Genomic DNA, 7,500 nt, shown 5'->3' on the forward strand with positions numbered 1-7,500 from the left:
CACCGGGCAAACTTCGCTTCGGGGGTTCCACACTTCGGCAGTGGCCGGCGCCAGCCACTCGTCAACTTTTTTTCTTTTCCCCGCTTTCGTTGCCGAGCCCGGGCTGGGCTCCGGCTCACGGACGAGCGAAACCCATCCAACACCGCTGAGGGTGCGCCAGCGGCCGCTCCAAACCGCCGCGCCTTTGTTCGGCCCCGCGGGTCCCCTCTCTGACCCGGGCGAAAGCCACCGAGAAGCCAGACGGACCCCTGCCCAGCCGCCTGGCGGGTGGCTTGGAGCAGCCGCTCGGCAGCGCTGCCCTGGGAGTGCTCGGCGTCACTCGTTCCCTCATATACGGAACTGGAGGGCCGTCAGCTCCGCGAGCGCACAACCAGCCGACCTCCGCCCAGCGGCAGGTCGCAGAAATCACGCCGGCTTGTACGATGACGTAGGCGGAGGCAGAGCGCAACAGCGACCCCTTGGCGACAAGCGCGATCTCCGCGGAGAGCACGTCTACTCGCCGAGGGAGAGCACGTCTACTCGCCGAGGGAGAGCACGTCTACTCGCCGAGGGAGAGCACGTCTACTCGCCGAGGGAGAGCACGTCTACTCGCCCAGGGAGAGCACGTCTACTCGCCCAGGGAGAGCACGTCTACTCGCCGAGGGAGAGCACGTCTACTCGCCCAGGGAGAGCACGTCTACTCGCCGAGGGAGAGCATGTCTACTCGCCCAGGGAGAGCACGTCTACTCGCCCAGGGAGAGCACGTCTACTCGCCCAGGGAGAGCACGTCTACTCGCCGAGGGAGAGCACGTCTACTCGCCGAGGGAGAGCACGTCTACTCGCCCAGGGAGAGCACGTCTACTCGCCGAGGGAGAGCACGTCTACTCGCCGAGGGAGAGCACGTCTACTCGCCGAGGGAGAGCACGTCTACTCGCCGAGGGAGAGCACGTCTACTCGCCGAGGGAGAGCACGTCTACTCGCCGAGGGAGAGCACGTCTACCTCCCGCCTGAGGGAGAGCACGGGGGGGGGGGGACAAAGACAGGCGGCAGCAGCTTCGGTGAACGTCACCCGGGAGGCGACCGGGGCTGTCCCGGGGCAGTCCCGGGAAGCCAGCGTCCGACACAGGGAACCGTCAGCTGCCGGACCGGGGCGAATCCCCGCGGCCACGGCAGGGGTGGGGGCTCGAAGACAGCCGGCAGCCGCTTCGGTGAACGTCACCCGGGAGGAGACTGGGGCCCTCCCGGGACCGTCCCGGGAAGACGACGTTCGGCACGAGATCCCGGCCGCGGCCGGACCGGCTCGAAGCCTCGCGGTCCCGGCAGCAGCCGGAGCCGCTCGCCGCCTCGGGCTCCCGGCCCCCTACAGATCCGGCGACTCGTTCGCGGGCGGCGGGGGGAGGCAGTGGAGGGGGTGCGGGGAGAAGCGGCAGCGGAGGCGGAGGGGGGGGGGGCTCGAAGACAGCCGGCAGCCGCTTCGGTGAACGTCACCCAGGAGGCGATCGGGGCCGTCCCGGGGCCGTCCCGGGATGCCGGCTTCCGGCACGGGGGTCCCGGCCGCGGCCGGACCGGCTCGTATCCCCGCGGCTCCGGCAGGGGGGGGGGGGGGCTCGAAGACAGCCGGCAGTCGCCTCGGTGAACGTCACCCGGCCGGCGACCGCGGCCGTTCCGGGGCCGTCCCGGGAAGCCTGCGACAGGCACGGGGTCCCAGCCGCGGCCGGACCGACTCGAAGCCCCGCGGCCCCGGCACGGGGGAGGCCCAAAGACTGGCGGCAGCCGCTTCGCTGAACGTCACCCCGGCCGGCGACCGGGGCCGTCCCGGGGCCGTCCCGGGATGCCGGCATCCGGCACGGGGTCCCGGCCGCGGCCGGAGCGGCTCGAATCCCCGCGGTCCCGGCAGCAGCCGGAGCCGCTCGCCGTTCGGGCTCCCGGCACCCTACGGATCCGGCGACTCGTTCGCCGGCGGCGGGGGGAGGCAGTGAAGGAGGTGCGGGCAGAAGCGGCAGCGGAGGCGGAGGGGGGGGGGGGGGCTCGAAGACAGCCGGCAGCCGCTTCGGAGAACGTCACCCGGGCCGGCGACCGCGGCCGTTCCGGGGCCGTCCCGGGAAGCCTGCGACAGGCACGGGGTCCCGGCCTCGGCCGGACCCGCACTGGGTGCCGCCGCCTCGGGCTCTCGGGACGGTATGGATCCGCCGACTCGTTCGCCGGCGGCGGGGGGAGGCAGTGGAGGGGGTGCGGGGAGAAGCGGCAGCGGAGGCGGAGGGGGGGGGGGGCTCGAAGACAGCCGGCAGCCGCTTCGGTGAACGTCACCCGGCCGGCGACCGGGGCCGTCCCGGGGCTGTCCGGGGATGCCGGCTTCCGGCACGGGGTCCCGGCCGCGGCCGGACCGGCTCGAATCCCCGCGGTCCCGGCAGCAGCCGGAGCCGCTCGCCGTTCGGGCTCCCGGCACCCTACAGATCCGGCGACTCGTTCGCGGGCGGCGGGGGGAGGCAGTGGAGGGGGTGCGGGCAGAAGCGGGCCGCGGAGGCGGGGGGGGGGGGGGGGGCTCGAAGACAGCCGTCAGCCGCTTCGGTCAACGTCACCCGGCAGGCGACCGGGACCGGCCCGGGAAGCCATCGTCCGGCCCCGGATCCCGGCCGCGGCCGGACCGGCTCGAAGCCCCGCGGCCCCGGCAGCAGCCGGAGCCGCTCGCCGTTCGGGCTCCCGGCACCCTACAGATCCGGCGACTCGTTCGCGGGGCGGCGGGGGGAGGCAGTGGAGGGGGTGCGGGCAGAAGCGGCCGCGGAGGCGGAGGGGGGGGGGGGGGCTCGAAGACAGCCGTCAGCCGCTTCGGTGAACGTCACCCGGGAGGCGACCGGGACCGGCCCGGGAAGCCATCGTCCGGCCCCGGATCCCGGCCGCGGCCGGACCGGCTCGAAGCCCCGCGGCCCCGGCACGGGGGAGGCCCAAAGACTGGCGGCAGCCGCTTCGCTGAACGTCACCCGGCCGGCGACCGGGGCCGTCCCGGGGCCGTCCCGGGATGCCGGCTTCCGGCACGGGGTCCCGGCCGCGGCCGGACCGGCTCGAATCCCCGCGGTCCCGGCAGCAGCCGGAGCCGCTCGCCGTTCGGGCTCCCGGCACCCTACGGATCCGCCGACTCGTTCGCCGGCGGCGGGGGGAGGCAGTGGAGGCGGTGCGGGGAGAAGCGGCAGCGGAGGCGGAGGGGGGGGCGGGGGGGGACGATAGTGGCGGGGGGGCGGGGGGTGCTCGAAGGCAGCCGGCAGCCGGTTCGGTGAACATTCGCCGGGGCGGGGGGGGCGACCTGTCCGTGCCCGGGGCAGCCCCGGGAAGCCGGCAGCCAGCACGGGGGTCCCGGCAGCACCTGTTCCCTGCCCTGGTACTTGCCGTGCCCGGCGGCCGGTTGCCGGGTGGGGGGAGCGATGAGAGGCAGGGCGCAGCGGCCGGGGCAGCGCCGGGCCGCAGCGGGGGGCTGGGCGGGTGGGGTAGGCGTCGAGCGGCAAGCCCTCGGCTGCAGCGAATGTTCGGCGGTGCGGGGCGGGGGGGGGACGGGACGACACGTTGGGGACGCCGAGTCCGAGCCACCCCCGGCCCCAGGGGCGGCCGGAGGGGGGAGGCCGGTGCCTGGCCCTGGGAGCTGCTGGGCGCCGGATGGCCGAGGGTGCGTCAGAAGCCGCCCGAGCGGTCGAGCAGGTCCTCCAGAAAGGCCTAGGGTGGCTTCGAGGGCCCCGGGAGCAGTCGAGGGAGGCCTCCAGGCAGGTCTGGAGTGGATGGGAGGCCTTCCAAAGCAGACAAGGGAGGCTGCCAGCGGGGCCTAGGCTGGCACTGCAGCCTGTAAATGGTTGGGGGGGGGGGCCTCTGGTGCGGCCTGGAGTCTCTGGGTGGCGTCCAGAGAGGTGCAAAAGATCCTCTGGTGCGGCCTGTGGTGGCGGAGAAGCCTGCAGAGCGTGCGGGGGAGGCTTCTGGTGCGGCCTGGGGTGGGTCGGAAGCCTGCAGAGCGTGCAGGAGAGGCTTCTGGTGCGGCCTGGGGTGGCTGAGAAGCCTGCAGAGCGTGCGGGAGAGGCTTCTGGTGCGGCCTGGGGTGGCTGAGAAGCCTGCAGAGCGTGCGGGGAGAGGCTTCTGCTGCGGCCTGGGGTGGCTGAGAAGCCTGCAGAGCGTGCGGGGGAGGCTTCTGTTGGGGCCTGGGGTGGGTCAGAAGCCTACAGAGCGTGCGGGGGAGGCTTCTGGTGCGGCCTGGGGTGGGTCGGAAGCCTGCAGAGCGTGCGGGAGAGGCTTCTGTTGGGGCCTGGGGTGGCTGAGAAGCCTGCAGAGCGTGCGGGAGAGGCTTCTGCTGCGGCCTGGGGTGGCTGAGAAGCCTGCAGAGCGTGCGGGAGAGGCTTCTGCTGCGGCCTGGGGTGGCTGAGAAGCCTGCAGAGCGTGCGGGAGAGGCTTCTGGTGCGGCCTGGGGTGGCTGAGAAGCCTGCAGAGCGTGCGGGAGAGGCTTCTGCTGCGGCCTGGGGTGGCTGAGAAGCCTGCAGGGCGTGCGGGAGAGGCTTCTGGTGCGGCCTGGGGTGGCTGAGAAGCCTGCAGAGCGTGCGGGAGAGGCTTCTGGTGCGGCCTGGGGTGGCTGAGAAGCCTGCAGAGCGTGCGGGAGAGGCTTCTGCTGCGGCCTGGGATGGCTGAGAAGCCTGCAGAGCGTGCGGGAGAGGCTTCTGCTGCGGCCTGGGGTGGCTGAGAAGCCTGCAGGGCGTGCGGGAGAGGCTTCTGCTGCGGCCTGGGGTGGGTGGGAAGCCTGCAGAGCGTGCGGGGGAGGCTTCTGGTGCGGCCTGGGGTGGCTGAGAAGCCTGCAGAGCGTGCGGGGGAGGCTTCTGCTGCGGCCTGGGGTGGCTGAGAAGCCTGAAGAGCGTGCGGGAGAGGCTTCTGGTGCGGCCTGGGGTGGCTGAGAAGCCTGCAGAGCGTGCGGGGGAGGCTTCTGGTGCGGCCTGGGGTGGCTGAGAAGCCTGAAGAGCGTGCGGGAGAGGCTTCTGGTGCGGCCTGGGGTGGCTGAGAAGCCTGCAGAGCGTGCGGGGGGAGGCTTCTGGTGCGGCCTGGGGTGGCTGAGAAGCCTGCAGAGCGTGCGGGAGAGGCTTCTGCTGCGGCCTGGGGTGGCTGAGAAGCCTGCAGAGCGTGCGGGAGAGGCTTCTGCTGCGGCCTGGGGTGGCTGAGAAGCCTGCAGAGCGTGCGGGGGAGGCTTCTGCTGCGGCCTGGGGTGGGTCGGAAGCCTGCAGAGCGTGCGGGAGAGGCTTCTGCTGCGGCCTGGGGTGGGTCGGAAGCCTGCAGAGCGTGCGGGAGAGGCTTCTGCTGCGGCCTGGGGTGGGTCGGAAGCCTGCAGAGCTTGCGGGGGAGGCTTCTGGTGCGGCCTGGGGTGGGTCGGAAGCCTGCAGAGCATGCGGGGGAGGCTTCTGCTGCGGCCTGGGGTGGCTGAGAAGCCTGCAGAGCGTGCGGGGGAGGCTTCTGGTGCGGCCTGGGGTGGCTGAGAAGCCTGCAGAGCGTGCGGGAGAGGCTTCTGGTGCGGCCAGGGGTGGCTGAGAAGCCTGCAGAGCGTGCGGGAGAGGCTTCTGCTGCGGCCTGGGGTGGCTGAGAAGCCTGCAGAGCGTGCGGGAGAGGCTTCTGCTGCGGCCTGGGGTGGGTCGGAAGCCTGCAGAGCGTGCGGGAGAGGCTTCTGCTGCGGCCAGGGGTGGGTCGGAAGCCTGCAGAGCGTGCGGGGGAGGCTTCTGGTGCGGCCTGGGGTGGGTCGGAAGCCTGCAGAGCATGCGGGGGAGGCTTCTGCTGCGGCCTGGGGTCTCTGGGTGGCCTCTAGAGAGGTGCAAAAGACCCTCTGGGTTGGGCTGGGGTGGCTCTTGGACCCCTGCCACACAGTGGAGAGAGGCCTCCGGCCCGCCACCTGTGTCCCTGTGTGCCTGAGTGCCTGTGTCCCTGTGTCCCTGTGTCCCTGTGTCCCTGAGTGCCTGAGTGCCTGTGTCCCTGTGTCCCTGTGTCCCTGAGTGCCTGAGTGCCTGAGTGCCTGTGTCCCTGTGTCCTTGTGTCCCTGTGTCCCTGTGTGCCTGAGTGCCTGTGTCCCTGTGTCCCTGTCTGTGTACCTGTGTGCGAGTGTCCGGCACGCCACCCAGCGGCGGCGGGCAAGCAGGTAGGCGGGTGGGCGGGCCGGCGAGGGCCAGTGTGAGTTTGGGGGGTGGGAGGGGAGGCGGCAGCTGGAAGCGTCAGAGGAGGGGGCGTGGCTCCGGCTGGCCCCGGGAGCAGGTTCCCGGGACCGGGACCGGCTGGACCCGGCGGGTGGTTGATCCCGGGGCGGGGGGCAGAGGCGGCGGGAAGCGGCAGCTGCGTGTGCGGCGGGGGGGTGGAGGGCGAACCGCGGCGGGAAGCGGATGCTTCAGAGCAGGTTACGGGGGCGGGGACGGACGACACCACCTGTCCCCGCCCCGGGACGGGCTGGACCCGGCGCCCTGGACCCGGCGCCGTGTACCCGCCGCCGCCCCCGCCGCCGCCCCCCCTCCGCCACCCCGGGACCCCGACGTTTTTTGGCGCCCGCGCCTTTTTTTGCTCCCCGCCTGCCCGCGCTGCCCCGGGCCCTCCCCCGGGGCGGGGCGGGAGGGAGGGACGGACGGACGGGTAGCCGGGGATCTCCGAGCGCGCGCCACCAGACCGAGGCGGGTCCCGGCGGCGGCGGCGGCGGCGGCGGCGGCGGCAGCAAGCGACGGCGGGGGGGGGCAGGCTAGGGAGAGAGGGGGAGCGGCATGCGGTAGGGCTGGGGGGTTTGTTTCGGGGGGGAGGGGTGGGGGGGGGGTGGCAGCGGTCAGCGAGAGCGGGGAGAGGGGGAGCGGCATGCGGTAGGGCTGGGGTGTTTTTGGGGTGGGGGCGTTGGGGGGATTAGCGGGCGGGCGGGCAGCCGAGCCAAGCGGCAAGCCGGGGGGCGGGCGAGGGCGGCTTTAGGGCCGGAGGAGCGGAGCGCAACCTCCCCCGTGCAGGCTCCAGCGTGGAGAGCAGCAAGTTTTTGGGGACGGGGGACGACGGACGGGAGGGGCAGCGGCGAGAGGCTAGCTGCGGCAAGGGGCACCGGCACGGCCGCCCTAACAGCGCCGCCTCGGTCGCAGGGGTTAGAGAGCAGCCGGGCAGCCCGGGAGGGAAGCGGCAGCCCGCGAAGGGGGGAAGGGGGGGCTCCGCGCAAACCGCTAACGGGAGCCGGGGGGTGTGGGGAGCTGGGGGTGGCAGCAGCGGCAAGAGGCAACGTCGGGAGGGGGGGCTCCGCGCAAACCGGTAACGGGGGCCGGGGGGTGTGGGGGGGGGCGGTGGCGGCCGCGGCAAGAGGCAACGGCAGGCGGGGGGGCTCCGCGCAAACCGGCAGCGGGGGGGGGGGGGGCGGGGGGTAGCGGCAAGAGGCAACGGCGGGAAGGGGGGGCTCCGCGCAAACCGCTAACGGGAGCCGGGGGGTGTGGGGAGCTGGGGGTGGCAGCAGCGGCAAGAGGCAACGTCGGGAGGGGGGGGCTCCGCGCAAACCGGTAACGGGGGCCG

This window comes from Melanerpes formicivorus, unplaced genomic scaffold (assembly GCF_026170545.1).
Source record: "Melanerpes formicivorus ecotype bairdi unplaced genomic scaffold, bMelFor1.0.p_v2 SCAF_371, whole genome shotgun sequence".
Lineage (NCBI taxonomy): Eukaryota > Metazoa > Chordata > Aves > Piciformes > Picidae > Melanerpes > Melanerpes formicivorus.